Source organism: Staurois parvus, unplaced genomic scaffold, assembly GCF_062004578.1.
Source record: "Staurois parvus isolate SC_StPar_1 unplaced genomic scaffold, SC_StPar_1.0 ptg000198l, whole genome shotgun sequence".
Classification (NCBI taxonomy): domain Eukaryota; kingdom Metazoa; phylum Chordata; class Amphibia; order Anura; family Ranidae; genus Staurois; species Staurois parvus.
Window position 1 is genome coordinate 15,039,045 of NW_028317994.1, and position 24,279 is coordinate 15,063,323.

At 42.7% G+C, this 24,279-nt stretch overlaps 1 protein-coding gene across 1 annotated transcript in view; it reads right to left on the bottom strand.

Annotated features, from left to right (window-relative positions):
* KDM4C (lysine demethylase 4C) overlaps window positions 1-23,859 on the bottom strand; it is a 543,890-nt gene extending 520,031 nt beyond the window's left edge. Inside the window, exon 1 of the mRNA XM_089678131.1 lies at window positions 23,662-23,859. The gene's annotated coding sequence lies outside the window, so the exon portion shown is untranslated. The remainder of the gene's footprint in view (window positions 1-23,661) is intronic.
* Window positions 23,860-24,279: the final 420 nt, after the last annotated feature.

Consider the following 24,279-nt stretch of genomic DNA (forward strand, 5'->3'; position numbering starts at 1 on the left):
GACGTTTTCATGTGTAGGTACCCAAGCGTGTGCTTTTACATTTGTATATGCGTATATGTGGGGGTGGGTTATATGCTTGGGTGTAGCTTTCATTTAAAAAAAAATACTTTTACTTATTTTTTTTTAATCACATAGGGGACAAAAAGTCTCCTATGTGATGATTTTTTGGTGACAGGTGCTCTTTTTTGAGACATCCAGGGTCTAAAAGACCCTGCATGTCTCCCCTGTACTACACTGCATGTAATGTAGTGCACACCGCACTGCATTACATTCCTTCCCGGCTTCGATGGCCAGGAATCTGTCAATGGGGACCCGGAATTGACATCACATCACTTCCAGGTCAGGACAAAAAGGGGAGTCCCACCGGCACCCACGGAACCAGTCCCGGGCCTGCAGATGGACAAGCGGACAAGCTGCTGACCGCATGCTTGCACCTGACAGGTGAGCCCTGGGCTAAAGGTATTGGATTTGTTTTTTTTTACCAAAGACATGTATCAGAATACATCATTTATATCACAAAAAATAGCAAACCCAGAGTTGATCAAAGGCCACCAAAAGAAAGGACATATATATTGTTTGGGTACAGTGTTGCATGAGAGCGCAATTACTAGTTTAAATAGTGCAGTGCTGAATAGCAAAAAATGGCCTGGTCATCAACTTTACCAGTATTGTGCATTATATTTAAAATTAGGATATCCATACAAAAAGCCTTTATCCCCCCTCCACCCTTCTCATAGCTTCATGGCTGACTTCCAGTTAACCACTTGACCTCCAGAGGATTTACCCCCCTTAATGACCAGGCCTCTTTTTGCTACTCGGCGCTGCACTAATTCAACTGATAATTGCGCGGCCATGCAATTCTGCACCCAAACGAAATTTACGTCCTTTTTTTCACACACATAGAGCTTTCTTTTGGTGGTATTTGAACATCTGTGCGCTTTTTATTTTTCACGCTATAAACAAAAAAAGGCCAAAAATTTTGAAGAAAAACAATATTTTTTACTTTTAGCTATAAAAAATATATAGTAAACTCAAAGTTGGTTATAAATTTAAGCCAAAATGTATTCTGCTACATGTTTTTGGTAAAAAAAAAATCCCAATGAGTGTATATTGATTGCTTTGTGTGAAAGTTATAACGTCTACAAACTATGGTATAGATACTGCAACTTACGCCATTTTTCTGCTATACAGCGCTGCGCTAGTTTAATGGACAATTGCGCGGTCATGCAATACGGTACATAAATGAAATTTACATCCTTTTTTTCCTCACAAATTGAGCTTTCTTTTGGTGGTATTTGATTGCCTGTGCGGTTTTTATTTTTTGTGCTATAAAAAAAAAGGCTGACAATTTTGAGGAAAAAAAAAACAATATTTTGGACTTTTTGCTATAAAACATGTCCAGTAAAAAAAAAATGCAAAAATCAAATTTAGTAATAAATTTCTGCCAAAATGCATTTTGCGACATGTCTTTGCTAAAAAAAAAAAAAAAACAATACATGTAAATTAATTGGTTTACGTGAAATTTATAGCGTTTACAAATGGCGGGAAAGATACTGGGATTTTTAGGGGTTTTTTTATACTAATAATGGCAGCGATCAGCGAATTATGGCAGCGACCAGCGACTTATGGCAGGACTGCGGCGGACATTCTGGCATTGGGGGGTACTGACTTGGGGTCACTGACATCCCCAAAAACACTAAAACAGTGATCAGTGCAAAAAGAAAAACACTGACACTGTACTAATGGCAATGGGGAGGAAGGGGTTAACTATATTTTGCAGAAAAGGGTTACAGGAGTGAGGGGAGCGTTTTACTAGGGGGCGGGGGTGTGTACTGGACGGGACAAGGCTGATCGAGAGAGAGAAACTCTTCTGTCTCGATCAGCTCGTCCTCGAACTGACAAGGAAGTGACAGACAGCACAGCTACTGCAGCTGTGCTCTCTGTCACTGTTTACCGCCGATCGCCGGGAAACAGCCGCTAAGGACCGGCTGTGACCCGGCGACTCACATCTGTGGCGGTGATCGGCGGGACAGATAGGGCGGCACCGCACCTCGCGTGCGCCCCCTATTTGTTTACAAAACACGTTTTAAAACGTGGTTTTGCCTGCCAGTGCCGCCCTATATCTACAGTGGCTGGGCGGCAAGTGGTTAAAGGGCCAGGAGGCGCTGAAGTTAAGGGGTTAAAAGGGATTTTAACATGGATTTATTTTTTTTCAAATAATCAACATGTCCTATTCTCCTGCGCTGTGCAATTGTTTTGCACAGAAAGCCCTGATCCTCCTCTTCTGGAGTCTCTCGCCAACGCTTCTGACTCCTTCTGCCTTCAGAGTGCCCCCAGAGCAAGCCACAAAGTATAGTATAGAGTGCCCCTGTAGCAGGGTAAAAATCCTTCTTCCTTTAGAATCACTTTAACCACTTGCCCTCCAGAGGATTTACCCCCTTTCCTGACCAGCCATTTTTTGCGTTGCGGCGCGGCATTACTTTAACTGATAATTGCGCGGTCATGCAATACTGAACCCAAATTAAATGTATGTCCTTTTTTCCCATGAATTGAGCTTTCTTTCAGTGGTATTTGATCACCTGTGCGTTTTTTATTTTTTGCGCTATAAGGAAAGAAAAAAACAACTTTTTGCTATTAACCACTTGCCTACAGGGCACTTTTACTCCCTTCCTGCCCAGGCAAATTTTCAGCTTTCAGCGCTCTCAGACTCTGAATGACAATTGCATTCATATGAAATTTGTATCTTTTTTTTTAGACAGATAGAACTTTCTTTTGGTGGTATTTAATCCACTGAAAATTAAAAAAGAAAAAAAAAACACTTAGTTTCTGTTATAAAATTTTGTAAATAAGTGATTTTTCTCCTTCACTGATGTGCGCTAATGAGGCTGCATAGATGGACACTGATAGGCTGCACTGATGAGGAGGCACTGGTAGGTGGCACTGATGGGCATTGACAGGCATCACTCATATACGGCACTGACTGGCACTGATAGGCGGCACTGAAAGGCAGCTAAGATGGGCACTGATATGTGGCATTGATGTGCACTGGTAGGCACTGATATGTGGTAATGATCTGGCACTGATCATCAGGGCACAGCGTGAAAGCTCGTGAGAAGAGGAATGCCGATAACTGTCATTTCCTTATTTACATGCGATCAGCTGTGATTGGACACAGCTGATCACATGACAGAGCCAGCGTCATCGGCTCTTTACGCTGATCGGTGATCCGCTGTGTCCCAGGGACAGGGGACAGGGGTGCTTTACTGTAAGCACACTGATTGGGATGGCTTTGCTGTGCACAGCCATCCCGTGCAGTGTGCTCAAGCTGACAGAGAGGAAGACTGTTTGTAAACAAAACAGTCTTCCTCCCCGTCGGCGATTGTGAGTAATCACCGGCTGGGACCCAGTGATTGACATCCGCAGCCGCGAATGGCGGTGGAGGTAGGGCAAGCGCGCCTCCTACCTGGAAATGCAAAATCACGTATATATACGTGAGTTTGTGCACCCGTGCTGCCGTGTAGCAGTGTATCTGCTATACGGCGGCGGGTAAGCGGTTAAATCACTCCTTCCTATGAAGCATTGCTCCTCACACATTTACATGTTCTCAGGCACTTACTGACATGTATGGACAGTGTACGGAGCTGTATGTGTGCAGCACTGTATATATTGACACAGGGATATTCAACTCCTATCACCTGATGCCCAGGACGAAGTTTGTTTTTATTTATTTTTTTTTTTTTTACATTTAGCCCTGCTGCGGGCAAGCAGCAGGGTTCAGAGTCAGTGGTCAGCTCTCTTGTAAAAGAAATCCAAGTGGCCAACTAGCCACTGGATTACTTTTACAAACTACAGGAGGAGACATCCCCCCCCCCCACGGGCTGTCCCGTCCCACGGAACATCCAATCGACCAGCCGGCGCTTCCGCTGGCTGATCATATAAACGGACATATACTGATATTGTTCTGTCTGCCTCTATGATATAGGAAACAGGAAGCAATGAGCATACATCACTTCCAGCTTCCCCAGATGTAAACTGCTCCATTTTGAAAAATAAAAAAAGCATTTGATCACACCGATCTTGGTTACATGTCCTTTAAAAACACTCAGAAAGCATGGCAAAAGCGCAGAAAAGATGCCTATGCATTTTTGTTGTGTTTTTGAGGCGGATAAGTGAAAGTAGGCTTATACAATATGCATCCCCTTAAAGTCAGTATGGCAAGTATACCTGTCTATTAAAAAAAGCAAATATGTCAGTGAGTGGTCGTGGGCTGATGAGTATAGAAAATGCTGCATGTAAGCACTGTGTCCAGTTCTGGAGATCTCACCTACAAAATCATATCAAGGGCCGGTTCATACCATAGAAATGCAGTCCGGATGCATTTCTACATAGGTTTTTTCATTTGTGCTCTGTGTTCTCTTCATCGTAAGTATGGATTTGTGCATTCCGGTGTGTTTAGGTACTTTCCGGTATGTTTTTCTGCATTCCAGTAAGTTCATGGCAGATAAAATGTAGCATGTTCTTTTTTTCTGGAACTGGAAGGCACTAGAACTGACCGCACTTGTGTCAACTATGCTATTGGAAACCAAATAACCTACTACTATCTATGCGTTTTTGATGCAGAGAACACACACACACACTACATGTGGTGTGCACTGGCCCTAAGATACAACAGTTACAGGGATTGGCAGCAAAAATGGTGAAAAGTCTGGGGGATAAAATATCAGGGGAGACTTCAGGAAACTAAGTACAATCTAGAGGAAAGAAAGGAAAGGGGAGACATCACCAAAACCTTTAAATACATCAAGGGGCTGAATAAGGTCCAGGAGGGCAGCATTTTCAATATGGCGTCCAGATCAAGAACATGACCTCAAGCTAGCAGGAGGAAAGTTCAAAATTAAATCTTGGAAAGTTTTTATCTTACCAAAAGAGTAGTTGATGGTTAGAATATACTTTCAGCAGATGTAGTAATTCAGTAAACATTAAGTAGATGCAAGCATGCTTGGGACAAGCATAAATCTATGCTTACACTATAAAGTAACAAAAAAATGGGGCAGACTCATTGGACCACTTTTGGTTTTTTCTGTCATCACTCTTTTATGTTTTAATTGTTCAATCCCCTGCCTGGGATTTATGTTACTGAACCTAACTAAACATGCCTATGCAGGGGCGGACTGACAACTCATGGGGCCCCCGGGCAATATGGGATTATGGGGCCCGTGTCCTTGCCCAAACTCAAAAAAGCCTACAAAAAAAGGTACCAGGGGCATTTCATGGGGCCCCCTACTGACCCCGGGCCCTCGGGCAGCGCCCGAGTTACCAAATGGTCAGTCCGCCCCTGCACCTATGATTAAATTGAAAACACAAAATAAAATATATATTTATATATTATGCCTTACCACTGCAGCTTCAAAAGCAGCCAAAGATCCTCTTGACCTAAAGCAGAACTACCTCCTCTCAAACAGTCCACCGAGCTGTTGACTGACAGTCAATGGCAATGGGTGGATTCATAGACCCGATTTACTCTAACACCTAATAAAAACTGTATCCTCCAAGTTTAAAAAAAATTAGAATGAACATCTTAAACAAGCGGGAGTCGCTGGAGCAATACATACAATAAACCTCCAATAAAAAAAAATCTTAGTTCTGACTACAACGCCTGTAGGTTGACAAAAATCTCAATACAACACACAGAGCAGGTTTGGATAATCATATAAAACGACACTTTATTAATCAATACATCTTGATCTTAATGTCACGGCTCCCGGGCACATCTATTTTCGCCCGGTCTTCCTTCTGAGTTCACAGAGTCTGGTTGTGTGAATGGCCGGGGCTGCGATGACGTGATAATAATGAATAGAATACTTGGTGATTCTGCCATGAAGGTCAGGCACTTCCAGTTATGGGGTAACAACTGTCTTTCACACTGATGCATTTTAACCTGTCATACGTGATCTTGGCTGAAAGTACAAGCAGCCATGCTGCGGTACATTGGGCAGACTTGGTTCACTGTTGTCATTGTCAGGAAACCAATCCACAACAATGATGTGCACCGGAGAGCATGTAGACTGTCAGTGACTAAGGAACCAATCACCCCACAACACGGTGCACATTTTTATATGTTGCACTAGGCAGCCCATACATTTTAAAAGGCCCCTGAATGCACCAGGGTCCTGCTCTATTTTTCAAAACTCAGCAGGTCAGATCACACAAATAATTCCTATCTGTGCATTGTGGTGGGAAGCAATTGTTTACGATACAATGGATAGCACTGATCAAAACTGAAGCAAACAGAATCTCGAGCTGCGGTGCATATTAACCAATCAGCTCGGTCCTCAGATTGTTCAGTCAGTGCTCATGCGCACTGGACGTTTTTACAGCTGCTGTTTTTGGCTTTTGACATTTTTTCCTACAGCTAGTAAACTCCCCGGCATGTTATCATATATGTCCAGGCACACATAGACTGTAATCAACGTTTTTTGGCAGGGACGTTTTTTGGCTGGAAAAAAAAACCCCAGAACTAGTGGGTTTCTAGAAGAGTTTTTTAGCTGTAAAAATGCTCTAACGCTAAAAAAAAGTGGCAAAGTGCCGCAAACCAGCGTTTTTGGACGTTTTTATTTTACCCCCAAAAATTTATTTTTTGGGGGGGTAAAAAAAAACGCAACCATGGAAAAATGCGGGTAAAACCGCCGCTAAACACGAATGCAAAACACTAAAAAAAAAAAAGCAGAAACACTCAGGTTTTTAACATGACTTTACACAGCTAACGTTACCAGCGTTATCAAATGTCCCTTGTGCATGAGGACTTATGCTTTGAAAATGAAAGCTTGAAGCTGGATGGTTCTCAAGCACAGATGCTCCAAAGTCTCTCTGCTCCAGTTTTGATAAATTCTTTTCACAGAATTTGCAGAACTTAGGCTGGCCATACATTATACAAATTTCTTGAGAATTTTGCTTTAGATTTACCAAAAACCATATAATAGGAGGTCAAACCTAAACAACAATTTCTGTGTTATCCAATTAGGCGGGCCCTTGTTGAAGGTAAACCTAAAGGAAATTGGGCAGAGACTGAACAGAAAATTGTATAATGTATAGACAGCCTAAAATATCTGAACCTGTTGCAGGCAAAGAGGCACACGTTCATCCCTATCCCATATGTGTTTACATACAGTCAGCTTGTCATTGGTTTGCACAGACTCATGCTGCCCATACACTAGCAGAAGAATCAGTCAAGCACAAAGTAAACAAAAAATTGTTTGTTTAGAGCGGTCTACCATCAAGCAGTACTAAATTTTGACCAATAAATCCTAAGAATGCCATACTATTTACATACGATTTGACACTCAAATAAGTTCATGCAAACAAACTTTGAACTTCTGTGATCACATATATATCCGGGCAGGGATGCAGTGCAAGTTTAAAGACCAGTGCAGTGCAATTTTATTCATCTGCTGCAGGTGTGATTCTGATGCGATTTGAAAACTGCGCCCTCACTGCACTGCAAACCACACAGAACCCTTTTTAAAATCTCACCGAGGCAGGCCTGATCGTATATGGACGGGGTTCACAGAAGAGTGTTTATTTCACAGGTAATGCATATCAGTGCTAGACAAGACAATGGTAAGCTGATGCTACCTGGTTAGAAATTCTCCAGCTAAAGCTTGAAATCACCGCACCAGAGCAGCAGTCTCCATCTGCTCACATATGGACATCCAAAAAAAAAACCAAAATGTCGGGAGCAAGGTGAAATAAAAAAAATTCTTTATTGTAGGCAAGGAGGAAAATATTCCATAGAGCAACCAACGCATTTCAGTCAAGAAAAGACCTTATTCATAGCCTTCCTCCTTGCATTTAATAAAGAACTTTTTTTATTTCACCTTTTTGCCAACATTCCGTTTTTTTTTGGATGCGAATCAGTGTGGTTTAAAAACGCATCCGAATCTGCATATACAGCATATGGATCAAGGCTCAGTTCTCTTTGAAATGCGCATTACACACACACACACACACACACAACAATTTTTGCTGGCTGAAAATCACAGTTAGCCCCCCCCCATTCACATCAGGTGCGATCTGCATGCCAGGCAACTTGCAAATCATATGCCAAAGACTCACCCTATTGTCCACAATTACAGCGGTAAAATAGGTAAAATTTGGTCGGAGCCACACCGATTTCTAAAGTAGTACATGCACTACATTTTATGCGATTTGCATAGACATCTGTGTCAGATCTCTTGCAAAGTGCACTTGAAATCAGCATGCCCCCCCCGACTTTGAAATCAGTGAACTTGCAAGATTTCAAAGTCAGCCTTGATGTGAACGGGGACCAATTGTTAGATTTCTCATTTGTTTGGCAAAGAAATTTCAAAACTTTTCATTCAAATTTTGGGGCTCTAATGTCTGAAGGGATGGTCGATTCACACCCATTAAATGAAAAAAAAAAAATTTGAAATGAGTACATTTTGCATGATTATTAAGCTAGTGTATGGCCACTGTTAGGCTACTTTCACACTTGTCCGTTTGCAGTGCATTATTTTTTACAGAACATGAGACTCAAAAACCACACCAAAATAACAACGCGGGTGTGTGTTTGAGGCGTTTTTTCAACGTTTTCCATCCATATCGATAGGGAGGTGTTGTTTTACCACACCAAACCTGCGTCAAAAGTGTAGCAAGCAGAATTTTTTAAAAAACGCAGCGGACCCACAATGGATCAGTGTGAAAAGTTTCATAGAATTAGATCGTCACACATTTTTCTTCCACTTTTTTTTTTTTTTAATGTAAAAGCGTAAGAAAAACAGATCAGTGTAACCTCTGGTTCACATATATGTGGCCTCACAGGCCGCGTTTTGCACGGGCACGAGAGTCCATTCATTTGAATGGAGTCCTGTGCCCCTTGACACGCAGGGAAGAAGTCCCTGCACTTCTGAAAACGCAACCTGCACAGGAACCTCGGTTCCCAGTAGGGTTGTGTTTTCCAGTGCAGGCGGCGTGCCATTAGAACTAATGGCACCCACCACCCACCCGCGGGTCCGCATTTCTCTGTGCGGGTGGTGCGGCTCCACAGATTTTCATGCGGATCCACAGCTGCACCACCCACACATATGTGAGCCTACAACGAAAGCAGCCTCAGGGGCTGATCAGCAACAACTGGCCATATCAGCTGCAGAAATTAGAGTGCTGTATGGCCCTAATAAACCCTCTGCATGAGCCCATAAAGACACTGGCAACAGTTCTCGCCAGAAACAGATCTATAATGTAGCATACATTGCACATGCACTATTAGGCAGAATATAGATGAAAATACAGCAAAAAAACTACATGGATTTGTTAAGGCTAGGTTCACACCTATGCAGGTTGCGTTTGAGCTGTTTCTGCATTGCGTTTTTGCCACGTTTTTGATGTGTTTTGCAGGGTTTGTTTTTTTCTTGTTGTTAGGTAGATTTAAAAATGCAAAAAATGCAACAAAAATGCAATACATGCTTTTCTGCAGCGTTTCCATTGAAGTCTATTGAAGAAAAAAAAAAAACAACTTTTTGCGTTCAAAAAAGTCCCTGACCCTTTCCAAAAACGCACTGGTTGAAATCACACAGGTGTGAACATGACCCATAGGAAATCATGTTAAACTGACTGTACTGCGTTTCTGCAAAACACTGCTTAGGTGTGAACCTGGGGTTAATCTGTTGCTACGGATATAACACTATATACTTTATTCCCAAAAGTATTGGGCCAGCCCTCCAAATCATTGGATTCAGGTGTTCCAATCACCTCCATAGCCAAAGGTGTACAAAGTCAAGCACCTAGGCATGCAGACTGCTTCTACAAACATTTGTGAAAGAACGGGTCGCTCTCAGGAGCTCAGTGAATTCAAGCGTGGTACCGTGATAGGTTGCCATCTGTACAATAAGTCCATCCGTGAAATTTCCTTGCTACTAAATATTCCACGGTCACCTGTTAGTGGTTTTATAACAAAGTGGAAGCAACTGGGAACAACAGCAACTCAGCCACGAAGTGGTAGGCGACGTAAAATTACAGAGCAGGATCAGTGCATGCTGATGCACACAGTGGCCACCGTGGCCCTGATTTACTAAGACGCGAGTCTACTAGCAGACTCTGACCATTCAGGCAGACTCAGTTAAATCAATCAAGACCTGTCAGTCTTCTGAGTGGCGTCTAGCAATCTCATTGACGAACGTCTACTTTGCTATTAGTAAATGTGAAAGCGCGTCTGGCACATTTTTAGGTGTAATACCAGATATGTTCGCTAGATGGCGCACAAGCACGGGCTTTATAGCGTTGGCGCTTTTGGGTTAGCAAAAGAGAATATTTAGAATGTAACAAATAGTACACCTATATTAGATTTTTTTTTTTTTTTGCCGTTTCTCCAAAATGATCAGACAACTAATGCATTTACTAATGAATGTCATACATTCTATTTTCAAATGTTAAACATTTTCACACTTATATCTCAAATAATTTGGATACTTCTAATTTCCCAATATAATGATATATCTTCATTCTCTTTAATCACATAACTATTCTATGTTAAAGTCAAGTGCAGCGCTATAAATGCATGTGATCAATAATGAACGCATGTAAAAAACAAAAAGTGCAAATAATTGCAATAATGATGTAAAATGGTAAATGGTGCTAAAATAAGTTCATAGAATCATTCCTGAATAATGGAATGTCCTTCGTGTGAGAGTACCAACTCAGGGAGTGCCTATGAATGGCACGTGTGGTTTCTCCGTGACGGACAGTAGTGCATGAACTCATGAAAGATAAACCACCCTTAGGACTGGTCTACACTCACCAGAAGAAAAGTATTAATGCGCATGGGTTATACACATCACACATCTGGGGGTGCAGCGGTATGCTGGCAGCTATGGGTTAGTCATCCAGCTCCAGCCATCCATCCATCCATCCATCAGGGTGGATGCCCAAATGGTCCTGGGGAAGAATTAGCTCAGCCACAGGAGCCAGAAAGGTGCTTAATAGTGTAGTACACTTTCACAGGGGTGGATGACCTTTCACGAGTTCATGCACTACTGTTCTTGGTTATATTTATCTTGTGTAATACCATTTTAGTAGTCTATATCATTTGACCAGCGCTCGCTTTATCATTTTTAAACAATGTAACTATTCTACATTGTATCTCAAACTGTGTCTCCCACAGTGGTTTAGTGGTTGGCGCTCAGAACTTACAGCGCTTGGGTCATGGGTTCTAAACCCAGTCATGGCTACATCCCAGTTTGCATGCTTTCCTTATATGGATGTGTTTCTGCCAACACTCAAAAGACATGCTGTTAGGTTCATTGGACCTAGTTACATGGCTGAGTTTCTCCCCTTAGATTAAAGGCTCCTTGACATTTATGAACGTTAAAAAAATGGAGATCAATTTTCTGGGTTGTGTCAGTGCCAGGAATATTGATCAATTATGATTTTGCCGAATGACTAGAAAGTGGATGAATGTTACCTGCGTCCTGTTCTTCTGCCAATTAGGAAATGTGCAAGTTTCATGCTGTGTATATTTCATTGTAACTTTTTTCTCTTCTTTTAAATCTGTCTCCTTATACAACTTGACACCCTCCCCCACCCCATCATCACCTGTCCCATATGCAAATGTATGGATCACCGCCCCACTCTTTTTAACTATTCACTGATCAAGTGAATGTGTCTCATTTTCTATCAGCTACAGCTCAGATCTCACATTATTACACGATTGCTGATTGTATATCACCACTAGTCTGATTGAATTCACAAACCCTGGTCAGTCCCGTTCCCTTACCTCTAATAATCTTTAGGACCAGTTCACACTACATGTGTTTCAGTTGCTTTTTTGGCATCACAAACGCACAGAAAGAAGGTTATATGGTTGTCAATGTCATAGTTCACATCAGCGCTTGCATTTTCAGTGCATTGCAGGTGCTGTAAACAAAGTTGACCACGCTACATTGTTTCTGCACAGAACTGTACTGGAACATATTGAAATGTCCTTGAATGTACTAAAACGCACATGTCCCTAATTAAATTGAATAAAAAGAAAGTAGAAAAAAACTAACTGGAAGGGATACAAAAATGCAATGCAACCTGTCCAAAACGCATCCAAAATGTACTGGAACACACTAAACATGCATGCCAAAAGGGCATGCAAAAACGCATCAGGAACACATCTAGACTGTTTCTATAGTGTGAACTGGCCCTTAGGAATTGTTCACACCATTGGTGGTGCAGAAACGCATGCAAGAACACACATTTTCCAGCACAGCAAAGAAATGCAATGCCCTTTGCAGATGTGCGCGGTTAGGTGCAACACACTTTTAAAATAATATGCCTGCAGTATGTTTGCATGTTCCCACACATTAGGCAGGCCACTGAAATTAACGAGCGGAGGAAAAAAAAAGTAAAAAAATGCCCCACTCACACAGGTCCTCTGGCCTGTACAGCATGAATGAGTGGGTTGTTTATGTGGCTAGAGCCACATGTTACACTATGGGGACATAGCAGCTGTATGAACACAGGTTTTAATCTGACAGGTGTGAAGGCGTGGGGAAGTGGCCCTGAATGCTCACTGTCTGTGGTCAGGGCTGTACACCTGCACCAATATGCTTGTCAAATTAGGACCTGCAGCAATTCCATAGTGTAACATAGGTTGCCTGCAAACGGCGACAGCCACAAAAACAAACCACTGATTCCCACTCTACAGGCCACAGCACCCATGAGCCCCAAAACCTCAATTACACACACAGCTTTATGAACTCAGTACAGTTTTATCATTTAGATTTCACAGGAATATGGTTGGTATTATATCCATTAATAATGTTTTTAGTGTATTTTTACCATAAATATAATTTGGATATTTTCTCTGGCGGTGGGGGGCTGTCAGGTATGCTGTACGGGGCCCCATGATATCTAACAGTGGCCCTGGGTGTATGTTTGTGTCTGTGCCACCTGTATAGTTAGGAAGAACCTTGAACCTCTGCTATGTACCTCAATGGATCTAGGAATTGGACAAAGTTTTCAACTGAAAATACAACAATTATTAGTAATGTTTCCCCAGCAAATGAGGATCAGCTCCTCAGTGGAGAACAACGATCTCGCCATGTCCAGATGTGGTCTGGAATTCCACAAAAAAATAATTCACAAAACTATTATACATTATTATACAGTATTTATAAAGCACCAATAGTTCGCTCAGCGCTGTACATTACAAAGGGGGACAGAACATGTGACAGAATAATACCAATACAATGCAAAACATGGAGGGGATCGAGGGCCCTGCTCTTTCGAGCTTACAAACTAAAAAATAGACTTGCAAATCACCACTAAACTCTCCTAACTACACTCCCATCCACTCACACTCCCCACTTCCACTTCCGGGTGTGTGCAAACGTCCTTCCGCAAACGTCATGACGTATTTCCGGTATGACAGCTGCTCTAGCGCCTCCTCCAACAGCCGTCTTGGCGTTTATTTGTGCACCATAGCAATTTTACATGCGGCTCCATTGTGTATATGACATTCGCAAATATATGTTTGCAGTTCTATTGTAGATTTGGCATTGGTGAATGTATGCTTGCAGCTATACTGTGTATATGAGATTGGCGAATATATATTTGCCAGTAAAGGCCCAAAGTCAACATAAATTGGGGGCACAATTTATTACGGTTAAGAGGATTGTAGAAAAACCTATTCATTGGTACAGAACATGGTCTTGGCGTGCAATAGGGGGCTTTTGGTTTGTTATTTTGGACATACTTGCACATGTGTGCTCTAACAAAGAAGATTTGGGCATATTATATAGCTAGCAAAAATAAGTGTTAGGGGTGCTAATACATTTCAGGTACTTATATAGTGCTGTCAATTTAAGCAGCGCTTTACATATAGATGTGGTAAATTCACATCAGTCCCTAACCCTCAAGGGGCGTACTAAGAGCCCTGACTTACATTCATACATATACTAGGGCCAATTTTGACAGGATCCAATTAACCCACCAGCATGTCTTTAGAGTGTGGGAGGAAACCGGAGTACCCGGAGGAAACACAGGCACAGGGAGAACATGCAAACTCCAGGCAGGAGGTGCCATGGCTGGGATTCGAACCAACGACCCTAATGCTGCCAGGTGGAAGTGCTAACCATTTAGCCACTGTGCAACATTCAACTAGAACATGAAATAATCACCCCAAAAATACATAGTACAAAATGTTTATTGATCAAATACACATTCCACATTTATTTGGACAGCAACAAAAAGCTACATTCAATATCTTGGTGTAAAAAAAAAAAAAAAAAAAACACATGATTGATGCTAAAATAGAACGGTCCTGCTCATAAGAGCTTACAATCTAAAAGATTATACTTCTAATGAACTGTGCTTTCACAGGTTATAGCAGGAAACAGTTAATATAAATCACAGATTAGGCTTATCTATCCACAAAGCAAGCTGCAGATCGAAATATCAATATAAAAATACATACGTGCCAAAATAACACCTCCCACCTCCCCAAATCCCCCACACATACATTTCTCACCATGTTTGTCTAAAAACTGCATTTCATTCTAAAAGCAAATTTGGAAGAGCAGAGCAATGGACATGTGTTAGGATTACAATGCAAAGATAATAAACACAATCATTGTACAATAACACACAAAACACACCTTAGATGGGAGAACATGCAAAACATTTACAGCCTCAAAACACAGCGTGAGTGTGGCTTGGGGGCAATTCACCACAATATCTCTTCCTCCCCCAAACCATCACAGACAAGGACTTGCAGAAATAATGTGCCTGTATAAGGCAAAAATCAGCCCCAACTGCATCTCCTTATATAAGGTAGGCCACACCCACCACTGTCATTCATTTGGTCAGAGAAAGTGTTTGCACCTGATGAACCCTCTTCCCACCTGCGTTAACCCTTGGTATACAGGCCCCACAAATCAGAGTCAGAAAGAAAGCCACAGTGACGTGTACCTGTGCAGCATACAACAGAACATTGAACAGGGATGTGAAAGGAACCCTATTGGCAATATTTCTTGGCCCTATGGGCACAATTCACTCCAGATTATCGCATGAGTTAAGGCAGTCACATGACCACATCTCGCATGCAATACTGAAAATGTCAATTCACTTTTGCTAGTATGCAGCATTTCCCATAAATCGGAAAAACACTCAGGAAATCAAACATAAAAAGGCCTTACACTGCGGTCACATCAAAGCCGATTTAGAAATTGTGCAACGTATAGTGAAGATGCTGATTTCCTTACGATTTGCAAGACATCTGACACAGATATCTATGCAAATCGTCACAAAAGTAGTACATGTACTACTTTAGAAATCAGTGTCGGAAACGCACCCATGTGACTGCTCTAATAGCAGACAATAGGGTGCAACTTGGCATACGATTTGCAAGTCGCATGCCATGCAAATCGCATGCCAAGTCGCATCCAGGGTGCACGATTTCAGGTGCAATTTGGGAATTGAAATTGTACCTAATATCCGATCTAATGAATGTGGATGTGAGGGTCTTAACGTAAGCGATTTGCTGCAGCACAATTTCAAAAGTAGTTCTCCTCTAACTTTTTCAGCATTTTGTAGTGATTTCACATATAGACTACAATAGAAATCGCAATGCAAAACACAATTGAAAACGCAATAACTCATTGGTAAATATACAGAAAACACGGTGAAATTGCCAACAAAAAGCACAATTTTAAATCACATCTAGTGTGAACCAAGCAGGCAATTCAACAAAGGAAATAAATCTTTGAAGGCATGCGGTATCTGTATGCTCTGATAAGGGACTGTTATGGATTTGGGGGGAGGGGGGGGGGGGGGAACTCATGCCATTATTTAATTATTTTTTTTTAAATCCATTTCTTTTGCTCACTCTTCTCATGGTTTGACAAATTTTCCCAAAAGGAGGTGGAGTGCAAACCAGCATTATGCAATCAATCATTAGTCCAGGCCCTTATCTCATCCCATCATTTGACATTCACATAAGGTGCTACTTTAAAGGTGTTTGAACAGACAAGGCCTCATTCTAATTCACATTCTAGGGATCATTTAAACAGAAAGCAAAGATGCTGCCACCAGCACATGTATGTTAGGGTAGTCACACAGAGATCATGCAAATTCATTGCTGTGGTTGGGATTCAAACCAACAACCCTAGCGTTTTGAGACAGTAGTGCTAACCACTAATCCACGGAGCTGTTGAACACTAATCCTGCCCGTATTTCTGTGGTGTGAATCAATCCTAAATCCCTGGGCAAGGTCAGTGTAACTAGCCAGATATCTCAAATTTGACACAAATGTTGTGCTATGTTGCCAATTCAGATGTATGTTGGTTCTATGTATCCCAATACAAAGGATTCCAATACTAATACAGGCGTACCTCGGTTTACCAACGCCTAGGTTAACGTAATTTTCGGTTTACGAATAAAAATCCATTGAAAATAATGCCTCAGTTTACACAATTGTTAATAATTTTTTTCGCAATACAAAGTGTATGTCGGCGCTGATTTTCAAATGCAAATGCCAGCCTTTTTTTTTTTCTTCACTATAGTTCACAAGCTTAGAAGTCACTATCCCCGAAGTTACAGAAAACTTTGTATCTTTTAATAAACTCAAAGTAAAGATTGTTTCCTTTAGGGATATAAATTCCAAGAAAACTTTCTCTTTTAGCTAGGGGAAGTGGCAGGTGAATTTCTGAGCTATAGTGAAGAAAAAAAAAAAAGGGAAAATTACATTTAAAAACCAGCACCATAATAAATAAAAAACGGCATGGGGTCCCCCCTCCCATCCAGAGCCCTTCGGGTCTGGTATGGATATTAAGGGGTAACTCCACGCTGAAATTAAATAAAAAACAGCTTGGGGATCCCCCCAAAATCCATACCAGACCCTTATCCGAGCATGCAGCCTGGCAGGTCAGGAAAGGGGGGGGGGGGGACGAGCGAGCGCCCCCCCCCTCCTGAACCATACCAGGCCACATTCACTCAACATGGGGGGGTGCTTTGGGGCAGGGGGGGCTCCCCCCCAAAGCACCTTGTCCTCATGTTAATGGAGACAAGGGCCTCTTCCGTTAGTGGGATAATTGATCAGCCATTTTTCGGGATTTTAGCATATTTTGTTTATCAGTAAAGTTGGAAATTTTTTTTTACAAATTTACTGATAAAAAAAAAATGTGCCAAAATCCCGAAAAACGGCCAACCAATTAACCCACTAACGGCCCAAAAATCGTTTGATTTTTTTTCGGCAGAAAAATCGGTCGATTTTAGACCCATCTATGGCCTGCTTTAGATGGGTCTAAAATCGGCCGGAAAACAAAAAAAAAAAAATCAGCTGATTTTCGGGCCGTTAATGGGTTAATTGGTCAGCCATTTTTTGGGATTTTGCCACTTTTTTTAATGAGTAAATTTGGATAAAAATCGGCCGATTTTGCAGATCGGCCGATTTTAGCGGCAATGATTGGCAAATTGGCTGATCTTTATACAGATAAAAAATCTGCGCATGAGCCATGACCTGCAAGAAAAAGAAGAAGAAAATGAAAAAGAAAATGAAAAAGAATAAAAAAAAGAATAAGAAAGAGAAAAAGAAAAATGGAGGCCATAGATGGGGCGAAAACTGACCGTATTAAAAAAAAAAAAAAAAAGAAAAATTGGTTGTTCAATGGGCCGACGTTACCACCAACGGTAAAAAAAAAATTGTCCGATTTTCGTCCTGTCTACGGTCGGCAAATATAATAGCGAAGTAATTACTTCTGTACCTGCAGAGAGCTGCGCTATTATATTTGACATTAAAAAGTATAAAGGTTGCAACATTGTATCTATATGTATCCGAATAAAAACATCTATATCCGAAATGGATACAAATAGATACAATGTTGCAGTCTCTATACTTTTTAATGTCAAATATAATAGCGGAGCTCTCTGCAGGGACAGAAGGAATGTTTCAGCTGTCATCGGGGTTTCCCACTGACAGCTGAATTTTAAATCATTTCTGTGAATTAAATAAATACAAAAAACTCTGTGGGGTCCCCCCTCTCATCCATACCAAGCCCTTCGGGTCTGGTATGGATGTTAAGGGGTAACTCCACGCCGAAAATTTAAAAAAAAAAACCAACGTGGAGTACATCCCAATATCTATACCAGACCCTTATCCGAGCATGCAGCCCGGCAGGTCAGGAAAGGGGGGGGACAAGCGAATGCTGAATGCAGGAGACAGTCTGACAGTTCTTATATAGGTAAGGGGCGGGGCCAGCCGGGAACAGCAAGCATGTGACATTGGGCGGGGTCACTCGGATGATGTCCCCAGCTGGCCCCGCCCCATACCTATATAAGAACTGTCAGACTGTCTCCTGCATTCAGCTAGTTAGCCTCAGTGGAAAGACAGCGTGACAGTTCTTAAATAGGTAAGGGGCGGGGATGATGTCCCTGGATGTCCCCGCCCCTAACCTATTTAAGAACTGTCAGCTAGCCTTTTTTTTACAAGGCTGGAAGCCTCCAACGGGAGCAGAACTTTTTTTCTTTTTTTGGGTCGCCGCAGCCACTGCCGTGATTGACGTTGGATCTACTTCGGGAGACATTGTATTAATAAAGGACTTGTCAAAGACCCTGTACTGTGCTTTTTTACACCACACTTTGTTTTTTTGTGAATGAGTCGCGGGACCATGTACCGCAGACTCATTCACATGGGGGGCAGGGATCTGGGGGCCCCCTTGTTAAAGGGAGCTTCCAGATTCTGATAAGCCCCCCGCCCGCAGACCCCCACAGTCACCGGCCAGGGTTGTGGGGAAGAGGCCCTTGTCCCCATCGACATGGGGACAAGGTGCTTTGAGGGGGGAGCCCCCCCTGCCCCAAAGCACCCCCCCATGTTGAGGGCATGTGGCCTGGTATGGTTCAGGAGGAGGGGCGCTCGCTCGTCCCCCCCCCTTTCCTGACCTGCCGGGCTGCATGGTCGGATAAGGGTCTGGTATGGATATTGAGGGGGACCCACGCTGTTTTTTTTTTTTCAATTTCAGCATGGAGTTCCCCCTTAATATCCATACCAGACCTGAAGGGCTTGGTAGCGATGAGAGGGGGGACCCACGCTGGTTTTTTTTTTTTTTTTTATTGCGGACCTTTATTATTACATTCAGTTGTCCAAATATATATTATCTAGACCTTCGAAATAAGTAAAATCATTACAGAAATAATTATAAAAGGATAAGAAACAAAAATAGAATCACTAGAACTAATAAAATCAAATTAGAATACATAAAGATATGCTGAGTGCTGTTTGTTAAACACAGTAGACGCAACCGAGTGTCGACTGTCAGAGGAATCCACACTGAGATTTACTATTAGGCAGTGGCTAAAAAGCAAGCGCCCAAAGAGGACGTCTAAAATGTGTTCTACACATGCACATTTATATCGGCCAAAGACACTGCACGGGCGTCTAGTTTTTTACTGTGTTGATTTGCTTTAAAAAAACTATTTTTAACACATTCTTAATTTTTTTTGAAATTGCAAATATTGTTTAAAGTGAAGTCCTGATATTTGGCAAAGCAAATTTCAAAGTGAACATGTCTCTGCAGTGATTTTTCATGGTGTTAGACATGCCTCTTAGCAAGTCTACTTTGTGAGTCTGATTTCGGGCGTGTCTCGTTAGTAAATTCGATTGGGCGTCTACTTATGGGCGCTGCTCAATAGTAAATCTCGTTGCGGGGTAAAAGTAGACGGTCGCTCATAAAAATGAGACGTTCGCCCACGGAAATGCGCCCAGGCACAATAGTAAATCAGGGCCCAACTCTCTGCAGAGCCAATAGCTAAAGACCTCCAAACTTTGTGTGGCCTTGATATTAACAGTACAACAGAGCATAGAGAGCTTCATGGAATGGGTTTCTATGGCCGAGCAGCTGCATCCAAGCCTTACATCAACAAGCGCAATGCAAAGCGTTGGATGCAGTGGTGTAAAGCATGCTGCAACAGGACTCTAAAGCAGTGGAGACGTGTTCTCAGGAGTGACAAATCACGCATCTCTGTCTGGCAATCTGAAGGACATGTCTGGGTTTGGTGGTTGCCAAGAGAATGGTACTTGCCTGACTGCATTGTGCCAAGTGTAAAGTTTGGTGGAGGGGGGATTATGGTGTGGGGCTGTTTTTCAGGGGTTGGGCTTGGACCCTTAGTTTCAGTGAAGGGAACTTTGAAGGCATCAGCATACCAAGACATTTTGGACAATTTCATGCTCCCAATTTTGTGGGAACAGTTTGGGGATGGCCCCTTCCTGTTCCAACATGACTGCGCACCAGTGCACAAAGCAAGGTCCATAAAGACATGGATGAGCGAGTTTGGGGTGGAGGAACTTGACTGGTCTGCACAGAGTCCTGACCTCAACCCAATACAACACCTTTGGGATGAATTAGAGCAGAGACTGCGAGCCAGGCCTTCTCGTCCGACATCAGTGGTTAACCTCACAAATGCGCTTCTGGAAGAATGGGCAAACATTCCCATAGACACACTTCTAAACCTTGTGGACAGCCTTCCCAGAAGAGTTGAAGCTGTTGCAGCTGCAAAGGGTGGGCCAACTCAATATTGAACCCTACAGACTAAGCCTGGGATGCCATTAAAGTTAATGTGCAAGTAAAGGCAGGCATCCCAATACTTTTGGCAATATAGTGTATATGCATTGTTGCAGAAGTGGGCCTTTATCTGAAGGGCCACATAACTGCACACTGGGGTTTGTGCAGGAAGGACCAGATCTCGATCACATAATCGCTGTGATAGCCTGTGACTATCAGAGTGGACACTCAATAAACCTCCCGTACTCTCTTTCTACTTTGAATGCAGAAAAAAATAAAAAGATACATTGTATATTTTTCTACCAGCCAGAGGATAACAACGTCAACCAAAGAAGCATGTGTATAACAAAGATAAAAGAAAGAAAAAAGATAAAAAAACTAGAACAAGGCTTAATCTATGTTAGTGTTAGTTTCAGGATCAGGGTCAAAATTCAGGGTATGTTTTAAGAAGATTAAGGGCTGGCTCACACCATTGTGCAATCATTACAGCATCTGTGCGGAGATGTATAAAAATGCATTATTATAACACGTTGATATGTGTTTCTGATTTGTTTGCAACACGTTTACTTGTGGTATGAGTCTGCATTTGTTGTGCTGCATTATCTTGCAGTGTTTTTTATTTGTTGTGACATCATGGTAGCTGATCGAGTATAGCACAGAGAAACAACATTGCGGCACGAAGGGGAAACAGTTTTCCTTTCTTTTCTTTTTTTTTGATGTGTTACATATTGTAGTGTGTGAACAATCAATTTAAACCAATGTACATTCATTTGCACTGGTGTGAATAACACCAGTTGTCACAAATGTAATGTATACTGATGTTGCATTTTGGCTGTTTCAGGCAAGGTCCACCCAATGCACCACAACGGCTCTGGTGTGAACCAGCCCTAAAAAATAAAAAGTTTATTTAGTGCCAGTGTGTTTTCAGTAGGTAAAACAAAAATGTGCACTATTGTTTTTGGGCCCTATTATGGGTACAAACAAGAAATAACATATATGGCTTCATCAAGAATTTCAGGCTAGGAGAATTTATTTTAAGGGTGTTTTTTTTTTGTTTTGTTTTTTTTAGTGGGTCATGGTAATGGCAAAAGAATAAACAACTAAACTTTCTAATTTTGTGCCTGTTTCCCTTTGATAAAAAAAAAAATCTATATTATATATGTTGTGATTATTATTCATAATATATATACACATCAGGACACATCCACTATCATTTCCTACCAAATGAAGGCCTAAAATATCCTGAAATAAATAAGGCATAATCTACCTGGATACACCAAGTAGAGAAGTCTACCATACCCTTGCTGTGTGTGTAAGCAGTGGTCTCTCTGCAGATGCCCAACACACCTTTTGTTTTGAATCACCTGAAATGTATTTGCTGATTTACATTGAAAGTTCAGTTTGGCATTCAAATACATAGACTCACAGCAAACAACTTTGTTTCCACTCAAAGCCTGAACATTAGTCAAGTGTAAAAAATACCAGTTTTTTTACAGTGTTTTATCAGCAGGAAAAGACTGGACAGTATTTAAAACAGACCTAAACTCTCCTATTCTTTCCAGCCAAGAAAGCTGCCACCTTAACCTGTGATCTGCAGTTGCCATGCTGCTGCAGCGTGATTAGCCCAGTCATTTGCACAGAGTCATGTACCCAGTGCCCAGCGTGATGTTCCCAGAGTCATGTGCCCTGTGTGATGTACCCAGTGTCCAGTGCGGTGTGCCCAGTCATTTGCCCAGAGTCATGTACCCAGTGTCAAATGCACAGTGTGATGGTCCCAGAGTCATATGCCCAGTGTGGTGTGCCCAGTCATATGCCCAGAGTTGCATACCCAGTGTCCAGCATGGTATATCCAGTCTCCAGTGCGATGTTCCCAAAGTCATGTGCCCTGTGTGATGTACCCAGTCATTTGCCCAGAGTAGTGTACCTACTGTCCAGTGTGATGTTCCTAGAGTCATATGCCTGTCAAATGCCCAGAGTTGTGTACCCAGTCATATGCGATGTACCCAGTGTGCTGTGCCCAGACATTTGTCCAGAGTCATATGCCCTGTGTGGTGCACCCAGACATATGCCCAGAGTTGTGTACCCAGTCTCCAGTGCAGTGTGCCCAGTCATTTGCCCAGATTTGTGTACCAAGTGTCCAGTGTGGTGTTCCCAGTCATATGCCCAGGGTTGTGTACCCAGTCTCCAGTGTGATGTTCCCAGAGTCATGTGCCCTGTGTGGTGTTCCCAGTCATATGCCCAGAGTGATGAACCCAGTCTCCAATGTAGTGTGCCCAGTCAATTGCCCAGATACATGTGCCCTGTGTGGTGTTCCCAGTCATATGCCCAGAGTGATGAACCCAGTCTCCAGTGCTGTGTACCCAGAGTCCAGTGTAGTGTGCCCAGTCATATGCCCAGAGTGATGAACCCAGTCTCCAGTGCTGTGTACCCAGAGTCCAGTGTAGTGTGCCCAGTCATATGCCCAGAGTGATGAACCCAGTCTCTAGTGTAGTGTGCCCAGTCAATTGCCCAGTCATGTGCCCTGTGTGCTGTACCCAGTACCCAATTGTATGTCCAGAGTTGTGTACCCAGTCTAAAGTGTGATGTTCCCAGAGTCATGTGCCATGTGTTGTGTGCCCAGTCATATGCCCAGAGTTGTGTCCCCAGCGTCAGGTGCCCCGTCATATGTCCAGCAGCGATATGGAAATGCTTGGTGACTGTCCAGGTCCTCTGACATTTCATAACCTGCACTAGGAATATGGACAAGACTGAACACAGCTCCCACTCCACAGAACAGCCAAAAGAAAGCCAAAACCAGGGAAATCATGAAAGTTCTACTCAGATCAAATCCCCACTTCCTGCCCACAACAAACATGGCTGATTTGGATCTGCAGCGCCTCCACCTGTCTAATCTCCTCACGTCATTATTATTCAGTGTGGAGATAGTAAATAAACACACACCCACCGTCACAGAGCCGCACACCTCCCCTGGGTGAGCCCTACATGTCAGGATGTGGGGGGGAGGGGGTGATGCCAGGCCCCTGCCCTCACACAGGGGAATGTACCCACAGGGGGATGGCAGCGCTCAGGACATCATGTATGTCTGCCTCCGATCACCACACACACCTACCCTCTCCGACTGCCCGTATGTCGCCGCTCCCTCCCCCGCACTCGCCGTGATCCCCGCAACAAGTCGGTGTCGTCGCTGCTTTTCGCTGCTCCGGCTGTCTCGGCTATGGTTGATGACGTCGTGACAGTGACGTCAAGATGTCACCGGAATACACAGGGTTAAGTGTGTCGAGAGGCGGAGTTGGCAGTGCCGAAGAAAGGGAAGGAGGAAGGGGGGGTCATGCGCGCTCCCGACGTCCCAGCTGTTGGCTGAGCGGGAACGCGCTTGGAGGCTGACTGCACAGCGCCTACGGCACGTGCTTGTCCCCTCATTAGCACTGTCCTCTCTCATGGAGTGTGTGTGATAAGGGAGCACTGACGGGAGGGCCACGTGACACTTTGGAATGGGTTCACTTATAATAGAAATTATTAATAAATAGAAAGGCATGCAAATCAGTGATGAGTGCAAAAAACAAAGAATAATAATATACTGGCATGTGCTAAAACTTTTGTTGTTGGTATTGGACAGAGTGGATGGAGCTGTGTCAAACTGGTGGCCATCCAGCTGTTGTAAAACTACAAGTCCCATCATGCCTCTTCCTTTGGGAGTCATGCTTGTAGCTGTCAATCTTGCAATGCC